This window comes from Lepidochelys kempii, chromosome 2 (genome assembly GCF_965140265.1).
Source record: "Lepidochelys kempii isolate rLepKem1 chromosome 2, rLepKem1.hap2, whole genome shotgun sequence".
Classification (NCBI taxonomy): domain Eukaryota; kingdom Metazoa; phylum Chordata; order Testudines; family Cheloniidae; genus Lepidochelys; species Lepidochelys kempii.
The window spans coordinates 45,984,081-46,009,022 of NC_133257.1; the positions used below are offsets into that span (position 1 = coordinate 45,984,081).

Below are 24,942 nucleotides of genomic sequence, written 5' to 3' on the forward strand. Positions count from 1 at the left end.
TCGCGCGCAGCCGGGAGCGCGCACGCAGCCCGCTCCTCCCGGGCCGCGCCTCTCAGGCGTTCGGAGGCTGCCCGTGGGACGCGCGCCGGGGAGAGCCAGGGGCAGGGATCGTTCCCAGGCGGTCCTAGCGCCGCCGAATGCCGGGGCTCAGTGCAGCGGGGGTTCCTTTGCCCCTAGGGGCGGCTCGATCGGGCTCCCGCCGCGCCGGGCGCCAGGCTGTGCCGCTTGGTCTGCCCGGGCGCGGAGCCTGGGGTCGGTCGCTCAGAGCGGGAGAGACCCGACCCGCCTCTGTTTGACAGGCCAGTGAGACTCGTTCGGGGTTTGTTGGGTCTGTCTCCCCCCCCCGCCCCCTGGCCGCTGATATCGGGGGTGCGGGGGAGAAACGCATTATAATCAACGCCCCTAGCAAGTGCTGGGAAGTGTCAGAGCCACGATTTCCCCCCCCCCCCCCCCGAAATTTCTGTTTGCCAGCAAGGGCCGTTTTTCTCGGGGGGAACCCTTCATTTTGTTTGTAACAGTTCAACCAGTTCTAGAACAGTGGTTCCCAGCCAGGGCTCTGGGGGGACCGCGATCATGTTTCAGGGGGTCCGCCCAAATGAACCAGAAATTAGGGCCACCATTAGACTCGTTAGGGCCCCAGGCACAAAGCCCAAGGCTCATGGCCGGGGCCTGAAACAGAAGCCGGAGTAACAAGGCCCCAGGCAATTTCCCTGCTTGCTACCCCTGCCCTGGCTTTTAATCTACTGGCTATACAGAAGTTGTTGCGGCACAGGTGGGCCCTGAAGTTTTTATAGCATGTTGGGGGGCCTGGGGACTCCAAAAGGAAACAGTTAAGAAGAGAAGGTTACTCACCTTGCAGTAACTGAGGTTCTTCGAGATGTGTGTCCCTGTGGGTGCTCCACTCTCGGTGACGGTGCGTCCTGGCGCCATTGATCGGAGATCTTCCGTAGCAGTGCCTGGTCTGGACACATGCACTGAGTTGGTATCTCCCGTCTCGTTGGAATCTTCCTGAGCGCGTGCGTCCTGCACCCTCCTCAGTTCCTTCTCTACAGGGGAGAAATCGTACTAGTACTCCAAAGTAGAGGGGTGGAGGGCGGGGAGTGGAGCACCCACAGGGGGACACATCTCTAAGAACCTCAGTTATTGCAAGGTGAGTAACTTTCTCTTCTTCTTCGAGTGCTGTCCCTGTGGGTGCTCCACTGTAGGTGAATGTGAAGCAGTACCCACTATGGTTGGTGGGATTTTGGAGTTGTATGAGGGACAACGGTAGACAGTACCGTATGACCAACTATGGTGTCTGCTATGGTATCCCGTGTGATAGCACAATGTTTGGCAAATGTGTGGCAAATGTGTAGTTGTCCACGTGGCCACCTTGCATATGTCTGTAACAGGTCCGTTTTGGAGGAAGGCAATGGATGTTGACATTGCTCTAGTAAAATGAGTCCTAACACCCTCTGGTGGTTGAACATTCTGACTCTGATAGCAGGATCTGATGCAGACTGAGATCCACTTGGAGAGTCTTTGCTTAGAGATAGCATCACCCTTTGATCTCTCGGTTGTAGAAACAAATAGCCTAGGGGATTCACAAAATGGTTTAGTTCTGTCAAGATAGAATGCAAGAGCCTGTCCGACGTTGAAGGTATGTAATGCAGCTTCCTGTGGAGTCGTGTGAGGCTTGGGATGGAATACAGGTAAATGTATTGACTGGTTAAGGTGGAAGGTAGATGCCACCTTGGGGAGGAATTTGGAGCGGGTTCGTATAGTAAGCTTGTGTTTAGAGAAAATGGTGTAGGGAGGGTAGGCCATCAGGGCACTTATTTCACCAACCCTTCTCGTTCACGTTATGACAACCAAGAAAGCCACTTTCATGGACATGTGGAGCAGGGATGAGGTGGCCAGGGGCTTGAAAGGGGGTTTCATAACAGCGCAGAGAACTAGGTTGAGACTCCAGGAGGCTACTGGTGAATGAATCTCAGGGTAGAGATTCTGCAGGCCTGTGAGGAAGCGTTTCATGGTGGGGTGGGTGAAAGTGAATAGCCGTCCAGAATGTCATGGAAGGTGGTAAGGGCTGTGAGGTGTACTCTGATAGAACTGAGCGAAAGCCCATCCTGTTTAGTTCAAAAAGATAGTCTAAGATGTCAGGGAGGGTTGCAGTCTGCGATATTAGGCTTCTGTGGAAGCACCAGATGGAGAAGCGTTTTCACTTTTGCGGGTAAGTCTTAGGAGTGGAGTCGCTTCCACTGTGCAGGAGAACATGCTGGACCTGTTCCAAGCAGGCTAATTCGTGGGATTGAAACCACGAAGGAACGACGCCGTCAGATGAAGTTTCCAGAGCTGCAGATGAAGAAGCCGACCGGAGTTCTGGGAGAGGAGATCTGGTCTGTTGGGGAGAGTCCGGGGAGGACGGATGGACATGTGTAGCAGGTAAGGATAACATGTCTGCTTGGGCCAAGCTGGGGCAATAAGTATGACCTGGGCCTTGTCCTCTGTGATGTTGTGTAGAACCCTGTGTATGAGTGGAATCAGTGAAAAAGCATACATGAGGGAGTTGTTTCAAGGAATGAGGAATGCATCCCCTAGAGATGCATTTCTGAGTCCCGTTCTGGAGTAAAATAGATGGCATTTGCAGTTTTGAGGAGTGGCAAACAGGTCTATCAACAGAGTGCCCCAGTGGGAGGAGAGCTGTCAGAGTAACGTGGGATGTAATTCCCATTCGTGTTCCTCCGAGAAGTGTCTGCTGAGTGTGTCTGTGGTAGTGTTGTGACACGCGGGCAGGTAGGAAGCGGTGACTTTTATGTGGTGTTGTATGCACCAATTCCATAGTTTAATGGCTGCTGTGCATAGGGAGTGATATTGTGCCTCCCTGCCTGACAGCTCTGAGTTCTAGGAGATTGATGTGCAGACGCGTCTCTGATAGGGACCAGCAGCCCCAAGCCTTGTGGTCGCCTAAGTGCGCGCCGCAATCTATCTGGGAAGCGTCCGTGCTAAGCATGAGTACTGGGGAGTGTGGATGGAGGGGAACACCCATGCATAGGTTCTCTGGTTTTGTCCACCAATGTAGGGAGGCCAATGCGTTCGGTGATGGTGTTGTACCAATAAAATAAAAACCAGCAGGATCTTATTAAAGGGAAAAAGGCAAAATACCACATTTATTGTGAATACAGAAAGAATCATAGTAAGCAGTTAGTTATAGTTATAACATTCCATTCAATCTCAAATTTATTCTCACATTCATTCACACACACACACACACACACGTTCTGCAAGGTTGTTATCATAGTTACCAGCCTTAGAGTTGCTCATGCCAAGCCACTGACCAGGTGGCCTGGACATGAGGAGGGAGCAGGGCCTTGTCAGATGTTCATCTGATGCTCCTGGAAGTTGGTTTGCAGAATCAGACCCCAAAGTTCTCACTTTTTAGAGTCTATTTTTATAGGAATTTCTTCCTATGCCAGTCTATGGGAATTGCTTCATCATGCTGTTGCTGAATCAATCAGCAGATGTCACATTCCTGACGGCTCCAAGATGTTATCTTGTTCTTTGGTTCTCCCATCCTTGAGGCTGTTGGGTGGATTCCAGTCTGCCCTCCGGGGGGGTCGTCTGGTTATTTCCACTTGACGCCTTCTTCAGTCGATGGACACTGGATTCTTAGGCTGGCACCTCCCTGATCATTCAGTTATTATCCACACCAAGCATCCACCACATACATCCTCTATCTCTATTTTAATCACAATTGTTAATACAACAAAAGGGCGGGGAGTCTCTGGGTGCTGTTTCTGTTGTTAGAGTATTGCTTTGAGTCTCTCTCTGTGTGAATTGCTTTGAGAACAGACTCTGTCTTAGAATGTACTAACGCAATTAGCAGCTTGCAAGTTTCACACATAGAGGGAGAGAAACAGTACCAAAAACCAAGAGACCTCTTAATTAGTAATACCCTGGAATTTAAACTCTGGGGAATCAAACTCATTTGTGATTTTAATACAGAACTTCTTTAATATGATCCAACAATGGAGTCAGTGTTATGCAGAAACTATGTCTGCTGGGTTGGATGAATGGATATATGGAAATAGGCGTCTTGTAGGACGAGGTCTGTGAACCAGTGCCCTTGTTCCAGCATGGGTATTATTGTGTCCAATGTGACCATCTTAAATTTTTGTACATGTACCAACTTGTTCAGTCTGCATAGGTCCAATATAGATCTCCAGCCCCCACCTTTCTTTTGGGTTAGAAAGTAGTGGGAGTAGAATCCTTTTCCCCGATGTTGCAGTGGTACATGTTCGACTGCACTTAGGTGGAGAAGATGAGCCACCTCCACGTAGAGAAGGTGCTCATGAGAGGGGTCCCGAAGGGGAAGAGGAAAGGGTGGGCGGGGAAGATAGGAAAGGGATGGAATAACCTAAATTGAGCTATTTCCAGGACCCAGCAGTCCTGTGTGATCAGTTGCCAGACATGGTGGAAAGCTTGGAGGCGGTAGCCAAATGGGCAAATAGGCGGCGGAGTCAAGGGGTGGTGGCACAGACCCTTGACCAGCACTTCAAAATTATTTGTTACCCAGCAGTGGGAAGTAATTGGTTTCGCCTGGTTTTGCCTGTGCCTAGGAGGTCTGTTGCGGTTTTCCCCAGTGTCATACAGTCTGGACTGGGGTCAGTGATATTGTTGTGCGCTGGGACTCTGATAAGGTTGATACCGTGGTCTCCTGGGGATGAATAGGTATATGCCCAGTGTGCGCAAAGTGGCTCTAGAGTCTTTCATAGTGTGAAGGACTTCATCATTTGTTTGTTTGTTTGTTTGTTTTTTGAAAAGAGTTTATCTTTGTCAAAGGGGAGATCCTCCACTTTGGACTACAAATCTTTGGGGATACCGGATGCCGAGAGCCAGGAAGAGCAGCACATCGCCACGGCAGTGGTGCGGGCTGCTGCATCAGCCATGTCCATGGACACTTGTAGTGCCGTCCTAGACACCAATTGACCTTCGACGAGGACTAACTTGAAGTCCGCTCTCCTGTCCGGTATATGGGAGGCAAATCAAAGAGCTTGTTGTAGTTGTCATGGTCATAGCTTGCAAGGAGGGCGGAATAATTTGTAATTCTAAATTGTAGAGTAGAAGAGGTATAAACCTTGCGGTCCAGGAGGTCAAGGCGTTTGAGTCCTTGTCCTGCGGAGTGGGCCGGTAGTGTGGCTGCTTTGTTCTCTGCGTCGCTGCATCCACCACAATAGAATTGAGTTGTGGGTGGGAAAATAAGAAATTGATGTCCCTTGCGGTCATGTCGTATTTATGTTCAGCTTTCTTGCATGTTGGTGGAATGGAGGCGGGGTCTGCCAGAGAGAACCAGCTGGTTCTAGGAGAGCTTCCTTTATGGGTAGTGTTATCTTCGAAGGTGCAGAGGGTTGGAGGATTTTGAGAAGCCTATGTTCTGTCTCCTGGACTTCCTCCAAAGGGATGTCCTGGCTGAGTGCTATTCTCTTAAAAAGTTCCTGGAATTGCTTAAAGTCGTTCACGTTTTGTGGAGGTGGAGGCATGAGGGCGACTTCTGCGGCTGATGGTGAGGCAGGAGCCGGTAAAACCAGGAAGGGTTCATATCCCATGTCTTCAGGAGGGGGTTCAGGAGCTCTAGATGTTGATAGAGCTGGAGATATAGGCGTAGTATGAGCTTGCGGTCTGGTAGAAGGGGCGCAAGGAGGAGTGGTGGCAGGAACCAACCATGGGTACCACTGAGGCCAGGGCACCGGGTAGGAAAAAGTTGGGTCCCGGCCATGGGGCACAAAGTAGGGAAACTGAGGCTCATTGTTATGATGCCCCATGTCTTGGGGTATGTATGGCTCCAGTGGAGGGGAAGACTCAGGCAGGGAAAACTCTGCCTGCTGCTGTGTGTCCTTCTCACGATCAGTGAAAGTATCCAGGTAAGGTGGTGAGAGCTGCTGTTCAAACAGTGAGTGCTCCATGTCTAGGAGCGGAGTCAGGCTTAGGGGCCACAGAGATATCCTGCTGATGCAGGAATTGTTGCTGTTCCCTAGGCTGGTGTGCTGCAGAGCATGAAGCGTGAGCTGGAGCCTGGAGTGATTTTAGTTTCACTTTTGCAGGAGCGGAGAGCCGTTTGTCAGAGCCCCGCAGGGGGTGTGAATCTGCTCCGGGGGTGGCAGGCAGGCTCGCTGCCGACATGCTTGTCTTCACTGGGTCAATTGTCAGTGCCGAGGAGAGCTTCCCGCTGCGGGAAGTCGGGTCCCTGCTTTTGAGCCCTGTGTAAGTTGCTTGTGAAGTGCAGGGGCGGTCAGAGTTGCCTGCTCTCAGCGCTGACAGCCCCAAGGGTAAAGACCCTGCGGGAGATCCTTTACCCTCTTGAGTGTCTCTGAGAGGAGACGTTAGGGCTTCTTGCCTCTTCACCTGAGAGGATGAAGCCGGGCTCCTGGTGGGTTCTGATCTGGTAGGGGAGCCTGAGGGAGAGGGTTTATTGCCCTGCTCCGTAGGCACCTGCAGAGCTTCTTGCCTCTGCTCCAGAGAGGGTGAAGCCGGGCTCCCAGTCCGTTCGGACCTGGCCGGGGAGCGTGAGAGAGAGGATTTGCCATTGCCCGTCTCCAGAGGCAGCTGCAGGGATTTCTGCATGAGAAGCATTTTCAGCCGCAGGTCCCTGTCACGACGAGGCCTGGTTTTGAGGCTCGTGCAGTGGACACACTTGGCAGGGACGTGTGTCTCGCTGAGGCACTTCACACAACATGAGTGTCCATTGGACCTTGGCATAAAATTCTGACTGGAAGTGCATTTCTTGAATCCTTTATTCCACTAATAATGCCAGGAGAGAGTGTCTCAGAGGAAGACAAACTTGAAGAAAAAAGTTGTTTTTTTTTAAAACTAAGTAACTATCCTAAAGAAAAGGAAACAACTGGGATGTTACTAACTATTTCAATGTTCTTCCTAATTGTTCCCTTCAGAAACCAGGGAAGAGGATCAGCACTGCCCCAAGTCCCGTCTTCAGCCGAGGACAGTTGTGAAGGAACTGAGGAGGGTGCACGACGCACACACTCAGGAAGATTCCAAGAAGACGGGAGATGCTTGAGTCCCGACCAGTCACTGTTAGCGAAGATCTCTGATCAACGGCGCCGGGATGCACCATCACCTAGCCCTGGTCTACACTAGGACTTTAGGTCGAATTTAGCAGCTTTAAATCGATGTAAACCTGCACCTGTCCACACGATGAAGCCCTTTATTTCGACTTAAAGGGCTCTTAAAATCGATTTCCTTACTCCACCCGACAAGTGGATTAGCGCTTAAATCGGCCTTGCCGGGTCGAATTTGGGGTACTGTGGACACAATTCGACGGTATTGGCTTCCGGGAGCTATCCCAGAGTGCTCCATTGTGACTGCTCTGGATTGCACTCTCAACTCAGATGCACGATTGTTTGCTTTTGCTCTGATGCAGGGAGGGGCGACTGACGACACGGCTTACAGGGTTGGCTTACAGGGAGCTAAAATCAACAAAGGGGGTGGCTTTACATCAAGGAGTATTTCAGGCAGGACTTCACGGAGGGTTCCAATAAGAAATGGTGCACCTAAGTTATTGTTCTTATTGGAACAAACAGGTTGGTCTGGCCTCTGGTTGATACATGGCTAGATTTACATGGCTAGATCTGTGAGTGACTGCAGTGTGACCTAGAGGAATGAGTCCCCTAGACGGGGGGCAAAAGGAGGGGTTTGCAAATGAGTACAAAACAAATCTCGTCTATTTCTTGTTTTGATACACTCCATCTATCTTTTACATCTTTGACTGGCAGCAGATGGTGCAGAAGGACTGCATGCCATCCACATCTCATGGCTGCTCGGCAGAAGATGGTACAATAGGACTGCTAGCCATCCTCATCTCTTGCCTGCCCGGCAGAAGATGATGCAATAGGACTGCTAGCAATCTGTATCACCTGCCTGCTCACCATAAGATGGTTCAATAGGACTGACTGCAGGACTAAAGAGAATGACTTGATCAAGTCACTCCAAATTTAGTCCCTGTGCCCATGTCTGCCCAGGTGCTCCTGATTGACCTCACACAGGCGACTAGGAGCACCTTGGACATGACGATGACAGCTACCAGTCGTACTGTACCGTCTGCTGCCACAAGGCAATGGGTTGCTGCTGCTGTGTAGCAATGCAGTACCACGTCTGCCAGCACCCAGGAGACATACGGAGACGGTTACCTGAGCGGGCTCCATGCTTGCCATGGTATGGCGTCTGCACAAGTAACTCAGGAAAAAAGGCGCAAAACGATTGTCTGCCCTTGCTTTCACGGAGGGAGGGAGGGAACGGGGGCCTGACGATATGTACCCAGAACCACCCGCGACAATGTTTTAGCCCCATCAGGGATTGGGATCTCAACCCAGAATTCCAATGGGCAGTGGAGACTGCGGGAACTGTGGGATAGCTACCCACAGTGCAACGCTCCGGAAGTCGACTCTAGCCTCCGTACTGTGGAAGCACTCCGCCGAGTTAATGCACTTAATGCACTTAGAGCATTTTCTGTGGGGACACACACACTCAAATATATAAAACCGATTTCTAAAAAAAATGACTTCTATAAATTTGACCTAATTTCATAGTGTAGACATACCCCTAGAGTGGAGCACCTATAGGGACAGCACTTGAAGAAGAATCCATTCTAGAATAAATCAACAGCATCATTTGTTAACCTTCTTGCTCAGTCCACTCATGTTCATGGGTTTATCTTCACTAGGGAAAAAAATGTGTCTTTAACTTGACTTACCTGACTGGAGGTAAAAGCCTAGTGAAGTTAGGGTAGCTTGTAGTTTTCACACATATCATAAGCAAGCACTGAACTCATCCTGCTAAAACATGTGAAAACTACAAATTGCCTTGTCTTTTCTAGGATTTTATTTCAAGTTTGCTAACTCAGTTTAAGAATACACCTTTTTCCTAGTGAAGGCAAGGCCCAAGTGTCTTGAGTCCTCAGGTGGTGGGATATGGCACTGTGTGTCACTCCAGAGCAGTTATGTGATTGTGTGATCAAAGTCCTTAGGATAAAGGCCCTATCATGCTAGTTGCTCAGTCTCTGTCCTGAAGAGAATGGAAACCCATTTATAGACATTCATTTGAGTATAAGTGCACTTTGCCACAAATTCCTTGGTGCTATCACTAAAATTCTTCTTTGGAATATCGCCATAGATGGGCAGAATACAATCAGTGAATTTTGATAGTTTCAGTTGTTTTTAAAATGTTTTCAAATTTGGCAAAGGTTATACAGTAGAGAAGTTTATTTCATACTTAACTGTCATGGCAGTACTATAACCAACAAATTTCCTACGGGGTGAGCTAAAATGTATAATGCAAACAAAAATGACAGAAACCTTTAAAAAACATTAGTCCAGATCTTCCGATCCTCACATTGCAAAATATGCCTATGTACCAGCAGCACATTTCCAATTAGACACAGTAGGCACATAGGGTTGCTGGTGTTCTAGGAGAACAAGTTGCTAAGCTTGCAATTTTCTAGCCCAACTGGGCTATTTTTAGCTGCCAGCTGCCTGGGGTATTAGCAGTTGCCTGTTACAGTATTTGGGGCTATTTTGCTGCTGCTGGTGGCAGTGATTAGTTCTCCAGAGGAAGAGAGCCTCCTGATCTGTCCCACCCCCTGCCTAGAAGCCTCACAAGCCTCTAGTCTCATCCGATGAAGTGAGCTGTAGCTCACAAAAGCTTATGCTCAAATACATTTATTAGTCTCTAAGGTGCCACAAGTCCTCCTTTTCTTTTTGCGGATACAGACTAACACGGCTGCTACTCTGAAACTAGTCTCACGTTGTGCCCCCTCCTCTTAAGTGACGTTTGCAGCATGCGCAGAATTCTTGAGGGAGGGAAGCAGATTTTTTTCCTGCAAAAAATTTGCTACAGTTCTGCCTTTTGCCCACGAGGGGCCGCTGCGGTGCCAGAACAGCCTGAGCTGAGCTAACCGGTCTGCAGCAAACAGCTAGCTGTGCCTAGGGGCACGTAAGGTGTAAATCTGGCCCTGCTAGATACATTAACTTCAACGGAGCTATGCCAATCTATAACAGCTGCAAAGGTAGCCCAGTGTCTACAAATATTAAAGTACAAAATTATGATGTTATGGACTGTACCACTTGGTAATTGACTATGAGATAGGCTAAATGACCCATGACATAGGAGAACACAATGTGAATATGTAGGTCCATGTAAGAAGCCTGTAGTTATGAGAACATACCATTAAAAATTGAGCATTTGGTAACTGCTTCTTTCTCCAACACAGCTGTTAGTCTAGGACCTATAATTGAGCTGTTAGGCCAATATTTTCAAAAGTAACCATTTATTCTGAGAGGTTTCAGAGTAGCAGCTGTGTTAATCTGTATCTGCAAAAAGAAACGGAGGATTTGTGGCACCTTAGAGATGAACAAATTTATTTGAGCATAAGCTTTCGTGAGCTACAGCTCACTTCATCTGTAGCTTATGCTCAAACAAATTTGTTCATCTCTAAGGTGCCACAAGTCCTCCTTTTCTTTTTGCATTTATTCTGAGTGCCTCAATGTTTCAGTGCCCAACTTGAGAAATATTGGGCCCTTTGATCTTGATATTTAACAAATGTGGAATACTGAGTAAGGACTGGGAAGAAAGCTAATATTGTTTCAATATTTTAAAAGGATAAATGAGATAACTTGGGTAACAGGGAATCAGTTAGACTGACATTGTTCCTGGACAAAATCAACAATTTAGGAAAAAATAATTTGTTTGTTTGTTTTTTCTTTGCCTTCTGGTTTCGGAGCCTTGATGGGTCATTTGAGTCATATTTTGTCATTTTTGGGTGACATTTCTCAATTGTAAAGGCTAGAAACTTAAAAAAATTCTCACATAACCACTTGACTCCAGAAACTGGAGCTTTAAGAACCCCAATTATTGCAAGACTCACAGTAAATTTGTGAAAGCTGGCAACACTAAGCTCATCTCAGTCTTCTGAAATCAATGCCTATGGTTTTTCTAGAGCACTCAAAGCCCAGTTGTGGGTGGCTCTAAGGAAGTTGTGAACATGTGGAAAAAGCAGGAACCCCTTTAGGAAAAAGCAGTCTGGGTGGCGAGTTGTGTAGGCCCGTGGTGCCCGTGCTTCACCAATATGAGAGCACGGGGACCCAGCTCCACCAAAATTAGGGGCTGGGTCTCTCCTCCGGCCCCGCCTGCCACCCCCACGTGCCTCCCCCAGAAAGTTCCCCCCCAGCCCTGCCTGCCGCCCCTAGACAATTTAAAAGGGCCCGGGAGGGCCGCCGCTACCACCGGCAGTGCAACAGGGCTAAGGCAGTTTCCTGCCCACCCGCTCCATTTCTGGAAGCAGCCGGCATGTTCCGCGGGGGGGGGTGTCTCCACACGCTGCCTCCGTCCTGAGCTGTGCCCAATGGGAGCTGCGGGGATGGTACCTGCAGGCAGCGGCATGTGGAGACCCCTCCGGCTCCCCACCTAGGAGCTGCTGCCAGAGGGGGGTGCAGGTCACTTCCGGGAGCCACCCAAGGTAAGCACTGCACCCCTCACCCTTTCCCACACCCCAACCTCCTGCCCAGCTCAGACTCAACACCCTAACTCCCTCCCAGAGCCCGACCCTGGCACCTCCTCCCGCACCCCAACCCCCAGCCTAGACTCTGCACCCAAACTGCGTCCCAGAACCTGACCCCTCCCACACCCAAACTCCCTCCCAGAGACTGGGGGGAGGACTTGGACCCATTCTGGGCACCACTAAAAATTATATAAATCTGCCACCCCTGAAAGCAGTGACAAGCTTTCTACCTTAATGACCAGTGCACATCTGTTTACATTTTTAAAATTATGTTTAAGGCTCAGAAACCAGAAGTCAAACAAAAAAAAATTATTTTTTTCTAAATCCTATGATTTTTAAGTTAGTCTTGTGCTTTTTTGGAGCATGCTTTTTGTATTTTGGGATTAGCAATATTGTAAAAAATTTGTCATCTTTAATTTTGTCGTTGCAGCCCTGAGCAAGATATTTGGCCCACAGTCCATCCCCTCCCAGACCCGTGAGGCTGCAATAACTTTCACTAGGCTAAATTTTCCTCTGCTTGCCCCCCTGAGTTAGGGGAGTGGCAAGCTGTTCTGCTATAAAGAAGCAGGTTGGTGCAGACAGACACGTATTCCCATTACTTAATAATCTTTTCTGATTGCATGTTAGAGAATGGGAGCAAACCCTAAATACTCAATAAACTGCCACTGAAATATGCTGCAATTAACCCATTTGAGCATTAGCTAGTTACTGCAGTCCCCAGTCCAGAAATAATTATCACTCTGCAATTACTCCTGACAGATAAGCACTTGGGAGCTGCAAGAGTTGTATTTTACTCAGATATACAACAGTTAAGGATCTGATCACTAACATAAAACCTACATATAACTAAACATGTTAACATTGGGAACTTTAACATAGCTTATATCATACACATGTAAAAGGATGGTTATATTTCATATTCTAGGTCACAACAGAGGGGATAATTCTCTTTCCATTTTGGGGGAGGCTGAAATTTTCCCTTTAAAAATCCATTAGCATTGGGGGGGGGGGAATGCTAATAATTAAATCAATACATTTAAAAAGCTAAGACTACAAAAACAGCATGTAAGCTAACTTTTACTACCAGACTTATTGATTGGGAGAGCCAGCACCATATGCAGGGAAGTACAGATCTCCCAAGGCTGCTCAAGTACCCTCAGACACACGAGTGCAGACCTCTCCATTTAAAAGGATAGAATGTCTTATGAGACTGTTGCTGTTTCCAGCACATAGCAGGGAAAAAAGCCCCATCTGCAGTAACTGTGCAGCTGTTAAGGCCCCAATTCTGTGAATGACCTCTGTACCCATGCTCAGGAAGAGAGCTGAAGAGTATGAACTCATTCAAAGTAAGTTAATTCTTTACTATGTGTTACCATCAGTAACATAATAAAATGGAGACTGCTGGATTAGATCCACAGCTTCAAGGTGAGAGTCTCTGATATGGAGAGAATGATGATTACAATCCTATTATCCTGGATTTACTCAAGGACAATCAGAAGGTGTTTCTCCAAAAAGTAAGTAAAATGGAGAAAGGTTATTTTCACCTCAGTAGAATCCCTGAGATAAAGAGAGTCAGGTGAGGAAATACTGGGGAGTCAAAGGTATACTGAGTTGCTGAGATTCTTATTAGCCTATAGCTCTAGTCTGTTTGAAGACTCACAGATGAAAGAAATCTGTGAGGTCATTTACTAGTAGATGTGTCCAGTTCTGGAAATAAAAATATTAGGAATAAAATCTATAGATGTTAGTGGGAGGTTGAAAATATTAGGTTTGATAGTGGAAGGACTGAAATCTTTTCATATTTTCAGAAAATTATTTGTTTAATAAAAAAGATTCGTGATGGAGCTTCCCCATACAAAAAGGAATTCAATCAATACATAAAGTGTTTGTCATTTGTACTGTACCAGCTTAGTGACAAAAAAAGAAACCTTATCCATGTGTTGGATGTGGTAAGAGGAAGAAAGAGCAGCAGATTTAAGTCTGTAGGCAGTTGCAGTATAGGTATGGAGCAGAGGCGGATTAGGGGTTTGTGGGGCCCTGGGCCAGAGCAAGTGGGGGCCCCTCCTCACCCCTTCCACCTGTACTTCCTCTCCCCAGCGCTCCTGCTAGAGAAATGGGGTCAGGGTGCAGGGGCTGGAGCAAGAGTGGAGTGGAGAAAGCCCCTGCACCTCAACCCCACTCCCTGGCAGGAGCACCGGAGTGGGTCAGGGCATGAGGGTGCCCCAATTGGCTGGGCCCCTGGGCATGGGCCCTATTGGCCCAGTGGCTAATCCACCACTGGTAAGGAGGAGCAATGCAAAGAGGACGGGGCTAAGTGCCAGGATATGGCCCATTATATATATTTTTGTCCATCTAGTGCTCTTGAAAGAGGGAGAACACCGCCACTCTATAATAAAATAGATCCTTGTCAAGCTAGGATTTCACAAACATTATTATGCGGGGGAGAGGGCTGGTAGCATTGCCTATTATTAATGTTGACCTATACTTCCCATTATAAGCACCTTTTTTCAGTTGCTTATTACTTTTCCATACCTGAACTATTTGGACTGAAAATTTCCATGCCAGGTGTCTCCTCAAGCTGAATTTTTTAGGAAAGTTTCCACCACAATAGTTGAGCCATTTACAACAAGGATAGAGAAAAATACATTTTGCCATGTTAAAACAAATTCTGGCAACCTTTCCTTTGAACAGCCCTAGCACCCCTATGCATTGGAGAAGGCATAGGCACCAACTCCGTGGGTACTCCAGGGCTAGAGTACCCACAGAAAAAAAACAGGGATGGGGAGGAGCAGAGATGGGAAGAGGCAGGGCGGGGAAGTGGGTGGGGGTGAGGCCTCGGACGGAGTGGAGGTCGAGCACCCCTGGCGCAAGGAGAAAGCCGGTGCTTGTGGGAGCAGGGACTTGAGGTTTGGTGAGGGGCTGGAAGTAAGGGGTGGCCTTTGCATCTGGGATGTACCTTGTGCAGTCCCTGAGAAAATCCACCAAAATGTGGCCAAGTTATAAGCCAAGGAAAAATCTGTAGAGACTTCTTTGAAAGTAGTGCTAAAATTCCTGAAGATTTCATCCTCGTTAAGCGAGCCGTAGTGCCATAGCTCCTAGTGCTAACCAGACTGAGCATGCATCATCCTCGGCGTGACTGAGCATGCTCCATCCTCTCAAAGCTCCCGCCCGTAACTGGGCTCTCAAGAGCGGCAGAAGTTCCCTAAAAGTGGGGGGTCACTAGTGCCCTCCCCGCCGCAGCGCCCCTTCCCCCCGAGGCCCCGCCCCCGTGCCACCCCTTCTCCCTGAGCCTCTGCCCTCGCGCCACCCATTCCTCCCATGGCCCTGCCCTCATGCCACCCATTCTCCCTAAGACCCCACCCTTGTGCCACCCCGTTCTCCAAGGCCCGGCCGCTGCACCGCCTCTTCCCCGAGGACCCACTCCTGCGCCACCTCTTCCCCCCCCCCCAAGACCCTGCCTCCCACTCGCTCCTCTTTGCCCCTCCCCACCCCGTTGCTCACCCTTATGGCGGGTAAAAATTGATGGAGCCATGGCCCCCTGCCCCTGCCCCCATTCCAGTACCCCTGACTGGACTGTGCATGCACCCTTCGTACAGAGCGACTGACTGCTCCAGCCCCTCACAGCTCCTAGCATAGAGCAGAATGCACATGCACCATCCTCAGAGTGACTGAGCATGTTGCAGCCTTGGGTTGAGAAGCCAAGTGGGAATTTCCTAGAAATGGCAGTCTCTGGCTGCTCTGGACCAGGGTGGCACCAGGCACTGGAGCTGAGTGTAGAGAGCCTGACTCTCCCTTGGTGCCAGCTGGGGTGTTAATGAGAGCACAGAAGCATGGAGAAAGAAACCATCTGCCTCAAATGCAGAGGGGACAAGAACCAGACCAGGGAATGAAACAGGAGAAGATTGGGACAAGGAACCTGTTTGGACTGGGACTGGTTGGACATGGAGAACAGGACTGGGAGCCAAAGTGCGGAAGAGGAGGCTGTGAATGATTGGGCAAGGAGATGGAAATTGGAAGTCAGCGGGGTAGGGCAGAGGAGGCTTGAAATGATTTGTCAAGAATTCTGGGAGCTGGTGAGGAAAATGCAGGTGACTGAAAGACAGTTGGCAGGAGAAAGGGAACATTGAGATCAGATGAGGAACTGGGGAAAGAGGAAAAACTGAGTCTGGGAGCAGTGGGAGGAGAGACAAATCTCACAAGGAGTTGTGGTATGAGGAGACAACTGAGGCTAGCTCAGCAAAGAGACTGGAACAAGAAGCCAGAGAGAAGGGAGAGTAGAGCAAGGAGCCAAGGAGGTTGGGGGAATTATCAGGAAAATGGAGATGATGGGTTGGGGGCATACAGAGAAACCGGATGAAGAGCTGGGAGGTGGAAACTGGGGCTGGCTGGGCAAGGATACTGGGGACAAGGGGTCAACGGAGGGGGCAACTGGGACTAGCTGCACTAAGAAAGTGGGAGTGGGGAGAGACACTGGGCCTTAGGTGGGGAGTCTGGAGCGGGAGAGACTAGGACTCGCTGGGCAAGGTGATTAGGACTAAAATGAGAAGCCTGGAGAGTAGAGACTAGGACTGGGTAGGCAGGAAGGATGGGATAGGTACGAGGAGCCAGGGGTGAGGGAGAGACAGGACTGGGACAGCTTGGAGGGATGGGGAGAAAGGGTCAATCTTTGGTGTATCAGGCAAAAGTGTCTGTGACCACTAGAGCACATTTCCTTACAGAACCTGGAATGGAACCAAAGATTCCTAAGTCCCAAAATTCTTCTGCTGACACCAAATATCTGTGAAAAATCCACTGCGAAGTGTGTGTTTCATCCCCCTCTAATGCTAGTCCACATAGAGGATCACAACCTACTATTACTATCAGTTACTCCTTTAGTTCTAGAGGTAGAGATCTGTGCAGGTTATCTAAAGGCTCATGATGAACCATATCGATGTCAATATGATGCCACACAATGAACAGAACAGGTAATCATCAAGTGATCCATCCACTGTCGCCCATTCCCAGCTTCTGACAAACAGAGGCTAGGAACACCATCCCTACCCATCCTAGCTAATAGGTCCACCAATAGCTATCCTCCATGAATTTATCTAGTTCATTTTTGAACCCTGTTGTAGTTTTGGCCTTCACAACATCCTCTGGAAAAGCGTTCCACAGGTTGACTATGTTTTGTGTGAACAAGTACTTCCTTTTATTTGTTTTAAACCTGCTGCATATTAATTTCAATTGGTGACCCCCTAGTTCTTGTGTTATGAGAAGGCATAAATAACACTTCCTTATTTACTTTCTCCACTCCAGTCATGATTTTATAGACCTCAATCATATGCCCCCTTAGTTGTCTCTTTTCCAAACTGAAAAGTCAGTTTTATTCATTTATTCTCATACAAAAGTTGTTCCATATGCCTAATCATTTTGGTTGCTCTTTTCTGTACCTTTTCCAATTCCAACATATCTTTTTTGAGATGGGGCAACCACATCTGCATGTAGTATTCAAGATGTGGGCGTATCATGGATTTATATAGAGTTAATATGATATTTTCTGTCTTATTATCTATCCCTTTCTTAATGATTCCCAACATTCTGTTCACTTTTTTGACTGCCGCTGCACATTGAGTGGATGTTTTCAGAGAAATATCCACAATGACTCCAAGATCTCTTTCTTGAGTGGTAATGGCTAATTTAGACCACATCATTTTATATGTATAGTTGAGATTATGTTTTCCAATGTGCATTGCTTTGCATTTATCAACACTGAATTTCATCTGCCCTTTTGTTGCCCAGTCACCCAGTTTTGTGAGATCCCTTTGTAACTCTTCGCAGTCTGCTTAGGACTTAGCTATCTTGAGTAGTTTTGTATCCCCTGCAAATTTTGCCACCTCACTGTTTACCCCTTTTTCCAGATCATTTATGAATAAGTTGAATAGGACTAGTCCCAGTACAGCTCCTGGGGGACACCACTATTTACCTTTCTCCATTCTGAAAACTTACCATTTATTCCTACTCTTTGTTTCCTATCTTTTAACCAGTTACCAATCCGTAAGAGGACCTTGCCCTCTTATCCCATGACAGCTTACTTTGCTTAAGAGCCTTTGGTGAGGGACCTTGTCAGAGGTTCTCTGAAAATCAAAGTACACTATATCCACCGGATCACCCTTGTCCACATGCTTGTTGACCCTCTCAAGGAATTCTAGTAGACTGCTGAGGCGTGATTTCCCTTTACAATAATCATGTTGACTCTTCCCCAACAAATCCTGTTCATCTGTATGTCTGATAATTCTGATAAAACCCTGCTGTATCCCGGCTACTTCCTACCCCACTCTGCTGGCATTGGTCCTTCAGCACTGGGCTCCATCTTTACTATAGTTTTGACCAGTTTGCCAGGTACTGAAGTTAGGTTTACTGGCCTATAATTGCCAGGATTACCTGAAGGAGGTAAATATTCTTTGTGGGTTCCATGCATAAGGGTCAGCAATGATGAAGATACAAAAGTACTTGTGGAAGGAATGAACAAGCTCGTTATGGAGGCTAACATCACTGGCAGGGGTAGGGGGGAAGGTGGTGAGACATGACATAGTAAAATATAAGAGCAGATAAGTTTGGAGGGAGTAGGTTGTGGAGGACCTTACAGGTAAGGACCAGAATCATAGAATCATAGAATATCAGGGTTGAAAGGGACCCCAGAAGGTCATCTAGTCCAACCCCCTGCTCAAAGCAGGACCAATTCCCAGTTAAATCATCCCAGCCAGGGCTTTGTCAAGCCTGACCTTAAAAACCTCTAAGGAAGGAGATTCTACCACCTCCCTAGGTAATGCATTCCAGTGTTTCACCACCCTCTTAGTGAAAAAGTTTTTCCTAATATCCAATCTAAACCTCCCCCACTGCAACTTGAGACTCCTCGTTCTGTCATCTGCTACCATTGAGAACAGTCTAGAGCCATCCTCTTTGGAACCCCCTTTCAGGTAGTTGAAAGCAGCTATCAAATCCCCCCTCATTCTTCTCTTCTGCAGGCTAAACAATCCCAGCTCCCTCAGCCTCTCCTCATAACTCATGTGTTCCAGTCCCCTAATCATTTTTGTTGCCCTTCGCTGGACTCTCTCCAATTTATCCACATCCTTCTTGTAGTGTGGGGCCCAAAACTGGACACAGTACTCCAGATGAGGCCTCACCAATGTCGAATAGAGGGGGACGATCACGTCCCTCGATCTGCTCGCTATGCCCCTACTTATACATCCCAAAATGCCATTGGCCTTCTTGGCAACAAGGGCACACTGCTGACTCATATCCAGCTTCTCGTCCACGGTCACCCCTAGGTCCTTTTCCGCAGAACTGCTGCCTAGCCATTCGGTCCCTAGTCTGTAGCTGTGCATTGGGTTCTTCCGTCCTAAGTGCAGGACCCTGCACTTATCCTTATTGAACCTCATCAGATTCCTTTTGGCCCAATCCTCCAATTTGTCTAGGTCCTTCTGTATCCTATCCCTCCCCTCCAGCGTATCTACCACTCCTCCCAGTTTAGTATCATCCGCAAATTTGCTGAGAGTGCAATCCACACCATCCTCCAGATCATTTATGAAGATATTGAATAAAACCGGCCCCAGGACCGACCCTTGGGGCACTCCACTTGATACCGGCTGCCAACTAGACATGGAGCCATTGATCACTACCCGTTGAGCCTGACAATCTAGCCAGCTTTCTACCCACCTTATAGTGCATTCATCCAGCCCATACTTCCTTAACTTGCTGACAAGAATACTATGGGAGACCGTGTCAAAAGCTTTGCTAAAGTCAAGAAACAATACATCCACTGCTTTCCCTTCATCCACAGAACCAGTAATCTCATCATAAAAGGCGATTAGATTAGTCAGGCATGACCTTCCCTTGGTGAATCCATGCTGGCTGTTTCTGATCACTTTCCTCTCATGCAAGTGCTTCAGGATTGATTCTTTGAGGACCTGCTCCATGATTTTTCCAGGGACTGAGGTGAGGCTGACTGGCCTGTAGTTCCCAGGATCCTCCTTCTTCCCTTTTTTAAAGATTGGCACTACATTAGCCTTTTTCCAGTCATCCGGGACTTCCCCGGTTCGCCACGAGTTTTCAAAGATAATGGCCAATGACTCTGCAATCACAGCCGCCAATTCCTTCAGCACTCTCGGATGCAACTCGTCCGGCCCCATGGACTTTTGTTTGTGCTTGATGTGTGGAGGAAGAGGAGACAGTAGAGAGACTCAAAAATGAGTGATATGGTCAAACCAAGGGCCAACAATGTGATCTTAGCAGTCGTGTTTGAATGGATATGAATGGGGCACGTGTGTTAGGAAGGCCAGAGAGGAGAAGGTAAGGATCCAGATGAGATTTTTAGTAAAGTGTACAGTGTGGTAAAACATGCTCTACCCAAGAAAAAACATTGCAAAGAGGGAAAAAAATATTACCAGACTGCACTTAGCCAATCTGAAGTGACCCGTGCCCATGTTTGCAGTAGATGCAATCCGTGACCCTGAAACCTGCGTAGATATGGAAAAGATCTGCTCTGCCATAAAGAAACTGAGGTGGGCATGCTGCTGGACCCAACTATATAAAACCTGAACTTCTCAGGTGCTCCATAGAGACCATAATGCAAACATTACACCAACTTTTTGTCTGGCTTGGACTACTGGGAAGGCACCAGCAGAGTGAAAGGAAGGGATCATCATCCCGCTTTATAAAGGGAAAGTTCCACACACTGAGAGCAGCAGCTAAAGTGCAATAATTCTGTTTTCTGTTCTTGGAAGAGTTTTTAAACATGACCTACTTGCCCAGCTCTAGCATCTCCTTGTGAAAAACCATCCAGAAAAATCGGGCTTCACTGCTGGGTGATCTGCCATGGATGCTATACCTTACTCTTCATTTTTTTACCTGAGATCTATCCGATAATTCAATTGCCCTTTGACAGCAGCATACGTAGACTTGAAGGCAGCCTTTGATTCTGTCAGTAGAGCTGCCCTGTGGACAGGGCTGGCTCTAGATACCGGCAGAACAAGCAGGTGCTTGGGGCGGCACATTTCTAGGGGCGGCGTTCCGGCACCGGCCATGACATCCCTAGAAATGTGCCCCTGCCACCCCAGCTCGCCTCCGCTCCACCTCCGCCTGCTCCCCTGAGCGCGCGACTGCCCTTCCGCTTCTCCCCGCTCCCTCCCTCCCTCCCAGGCTTGCCGCGTGCCAAACAGCTGTTTCACACTGCAAGCCTGGGAGGGAGAAGCCGAGCGGCAGCGTGCTCGGCGGCAGTGGTGGAGCAGAGGTGAGCTGAGGCGGGGAGTGGTTCCTCTACCCCCCCCCCGTTACTTCCTGCATTCCCCACCCACCCTCGCTCGCCTCCGCTCCACCCGATTCCCCTGAACGCGCTGCCTCTCCCTTGCCTGAGAGGGAGGGGGGAGAAGCAGAGCGGTGGCGTGTTCAGGGGAGCAGGCGGAGCGGAGGTGAGCAAGGGCATGGAGTTGCTGGGGGGAGCCGCAGGAAACAATGGGGGGGGGAATGTGGCACACCCGGGGGAGGAGGCGGGGCCAGGGATTTGGGGAAGGGGCGGAGTGGGGGCGGGCACAAAAAAAAGCAGGGATGGCCAAAAATTTTTTTGTTTGGGGTGGCAAAAATTTTAGAGCCGGCCCTGCCTGTGGAAGGCCCTATGAGGCACTGGTGGTCGTAACATCTTTCTGAGGTTAATCCAAGATCTACGTAATGACTCAGTGGCATGGGTGCAATGGAGAACTGTAACGGGACTCCCTCTCAGGTTCAGAGGGAGTAGGGATGCCAGGTGTCTGTTTTTCAACTAGAACATCTGATTGAAATGGGAAACTGGCAGCAGCCGGTCAGCACAACTTCCCGGAGGATAGAAGTCAGGTTATCTGCAGTAGCTGGCTTCTGCCAGCAGGGGGTGGAAAGAGCAGCAGCTGCTGTAGCCCAGAGGAGCAGCTCTGCTTAGCAGCTGCTGTTCTTCTGGCCCCCCAGCCTGACGGGGAGAACTAGCAGTCTCCTGGACTGGGCTCCAAAGTAGGTACCAGTGCCATCCGGAGGGGGTGAGGGGTAACCTGTCTGCACCCCCCACCTCACTGTGTTCTGATTACTCCACTGCAGCCCCTCACTCCAGGGATCAACCCCGCTGTATCCCGGCCCCTTGTTCCAGCGCTCCCACTCCACTCCTGCTGTACCCTGCTGTGCTCCAATCCTGGCTCTGCAGGTGTCAGGTGAGTCGCGGAGGATGAGGAAGCAAGTGGCAAGGGTGGGGGTGGAGAGCTAGCAACAGAGGAGGGGACAGGTCGGGCCGGGGCTGGGCAGGGGTGTTCGGTTTTCAGGGGTTAGAAAGTTGGCAACCTAAGAGGGAAGCCATGCCGCCGCACTACATTGCAGTTAGCAGAGTTGGGTCCTGGGCCTTGGGGCGGGGCAGAGCAAGTAAAGCAGTCTGTAGCTATCAGCCTCCTGGCTGGACCAGTGGTAACAGTCTGGCACAGGCCTTTGGGCTTAGTAAGCAGCCAGCTCCAGCTGTGGGGCGGCAGCAGGGGGATGCTGCCTGCTTTACTCCACTGGGTCTCAGCCCTGGGCCCAAATAGCCATGGGCAGTCCCACCACTGGGTAAACGGTGAAACACAAACTCGCTGCCTTGCGTCCCTACAGCACAACTGGAGCAATGTCTGGTTTCCCAGGGCTACTTCCTACCCCACTCTGCTGGCATTGGTCCTTCAGCACTGGGCTCCATCTTCCCGCTTCACAGTTGGGCTGCGTCCCCTCCAGTCACTCCCCGGGCCTTCTGCTGCCTTGGTCATTAGGGACTGGTCTGCTCAGTTACTGGTCCAAGATCAGACAGAGGGCTCAGCTTCCTAGCAGCAACATCTGCCTCCTTCCCTGGTCCAGCACCAACTGAGCTTCAAAATTCCCTTTATAATTCCTGTCCTTCCCTGTACTTCCTGAGAGGGGGCAGGGAGGACTTAGCTCCACTCACCAAGGGGAAGGTAAAGAGCCCTCACTCTCGGGTCCAGAGAGGCCACTCTGCCTCACTACAAGAACTCATAGGTCCACCATGTTATTCACTAGAACTAGGGTGAAGAAGGGATGTATCCTGGCCCCAGCCCTGTTTTGCCACACACGGCATTGGCTCCTTGAACATGTCTCTGCAAATATTGGTGTAACTGTTTGGTTCGACTTCTTTTACTGACCTGGATTATATGGATGATGTTGTCCTTTTTGGCCAGGATGCAAACAACCTTAAAGACACACTAGAGAACCTTGAGCACGTGACTGCTGCCTTGGGCTAAGGATTTCTTGGACAAAAACCAAGTGTGGTACAAAAGTTGTGATGGAAAACATCTGTGCTGCCAGAAAAATTGTGGAAGTGCTGGATGATTTCATCTATCTATGCAGTAAATTGTCATCAAGTGGGTGCAGCCAGTCAGATATCTTAAGGAGAATCAATTTAGTAGCCTGCAGTCAAGGCAGCATGCGGAGCCCCCTGGCTACCCCTACGTGTAGGAGCCAGAGGGAGGACATGCCGCTGCTTCCGGGAGCTGCTTGAGGTAAGCACCTCCTGGAGCCTGCACTCCTGACCCCCTCCTGAGCCCCAACCCCCTGCCCTAGCCCTGATCCCTGTCCTGCCCTCTCAGCCCCTTGGTCCCAGCCCAGATCACCCTCCTGCACCCCAAACCCCTCATCCTCAGACCCAGCCCAGAGCCCGCATCCCTAGCTGGAGCCCTCACCCCCTTGCCACACCCCAACTCCCTGCCCCAGTCCAGAGCCCTTTCCCACACCCTGAACTCTCAATTTCTGGCCCCACTCCAGAGCCCTCACCCCCTCCAGCACCCCAACGCCCAATTTCATGAGCATTCATGGCCTGCCATACAATTTCCATACCCTGATGCGGCCCTTGGGCCAAAAAGTTTGCCCACCCCTGCTCTAAAGTATTACATTGTTTGTTTTGTTTTTGAGTACACTTATGTAACAAAACTGTATTTGTAAGTTTCACTCATGATGAAGAGATTGCATTACACTACTTGTATGAGGTGAATTGAAAAATACTATTTCTTTATCATTTTTACAGTGCAAATATTTGTAATAAAATATGAAGTGAGCTCTGTACACTTTGTATTCTATGTTGTACTTGAAATCAATATATTTGAAAATGTGGAAAACATCAAAAAATATTTAAATAAACGGTATCCTATTGTTTAACAGTGTAATTAATTGTGCAATTAATCACAGTTTTTTTTAATTGCTTGACAGCCCTAAAAATCATGTAAATGGAATTATTACAACAGAATTGTAGAGAGGATTAAGTGATGAGATGGGGTAAAACAATAAGTTACTACACAATAAGCACAATTTTGTTCTTTAAAAAATGTGTAAGAGACCCCAAGGAGAGCAGCAGAAACTGCAAACAAAAAGATCATCAGATATGAGGTCGAAGGAACCAAAACAAGCTGTAAATTACAAGTGTGGAGTTGAAAATGTAAATCCTCAGTTCAAAAGGATTTAAAATTGAATCATGGACTATATGGCACCATATGTCTTTCAGTATACCTCCCAACATGCTTTACGAGGTCCTCTATTTAGATTTATACAGTGCATTAAAAAGCACCTACCCAAAGCTCTAGATATCTTTCTATATATTAAAAATGCAGTAATATTAGTGAAAACAAAAGCAAACCCAGTAGCTTCCCCCAAACCGAAAAAAAAATATCTGACCTCAGCTACAAGTTCCAGCCCTTTAAAATATGGCTTAGCTTTAAGGGCCCAATACTGATCCTATTGAAGTGAGTGGAAATTTTACCACTCATTTCAAGCAGCAGCTTAATCAGGTATGAGGCAAGATTGGATAGGAGCATAAGTAGGCGTACACACACATACAGCTGAATAATATCATTCTAAACTAAAAAAAACAAAACGCATTGTGCATTGGTCACCTGTAGCCAGGTCTCTCCAAACCCAGCATCAGACTCTGCCTCTGCCTCAGTTTCCCATTCATTCTTCAGAGCTGTTAGGTCACTTCAGTGACTTAACCCTCCAGTTAATCCCCTTAAAGGGCCAACTCACCATGTGAGATCACCACAAGAAACTCCCTCCAGATGAAAGAATCCAAGGGTGAGACCCAAAGATAAAACAGTCATTATATATTTGAGTTTTATACATTGTAGCAGAAACAAGACAGACGAGCACCACTACCTTTTTACTCCCTAGTATGCCAATAGTCCACCTCTTCCAGGATTTAATTCAAAGTCCATCATAAACCCACAGCTAAGTCTTCCACCCTAGACTCTTTCAGTAGCCACAGCCCCTTCCTCTGAATGACTAACCTCTTCCACCTTTCTCCTGGGCTCAGTTGTCAGTCCGACTCTAATCAGTTACTCTTCCTCTAGTATGCAGGTGTTGCTGCACCCTTTCACAGG

At 48.5% G+C, this 24,942-nt stretch overlaps 1 long non-coding RNA gene across 1 annotated transcript; it reads left to right on the forward strand.

The window, feature by feature from the left end:
* The first annotated feature begins 12,124 nt into the window (after positions 1-12,124).
* Positions 12,125-23,615, forward strand: LOC140906520 (uncharacterized). Its single transcript, XR_012157137.1, has 3 exons — positions 12,125-13,059; positions 21,644-21,753; positions 22,756-23,615. It is a non-coding gene; the product is annotated as an uncharacterized lncRNA (long non-coding RNA).
* Positions 23,616-24,942: the final 1,327 nt, after the last annotated feature.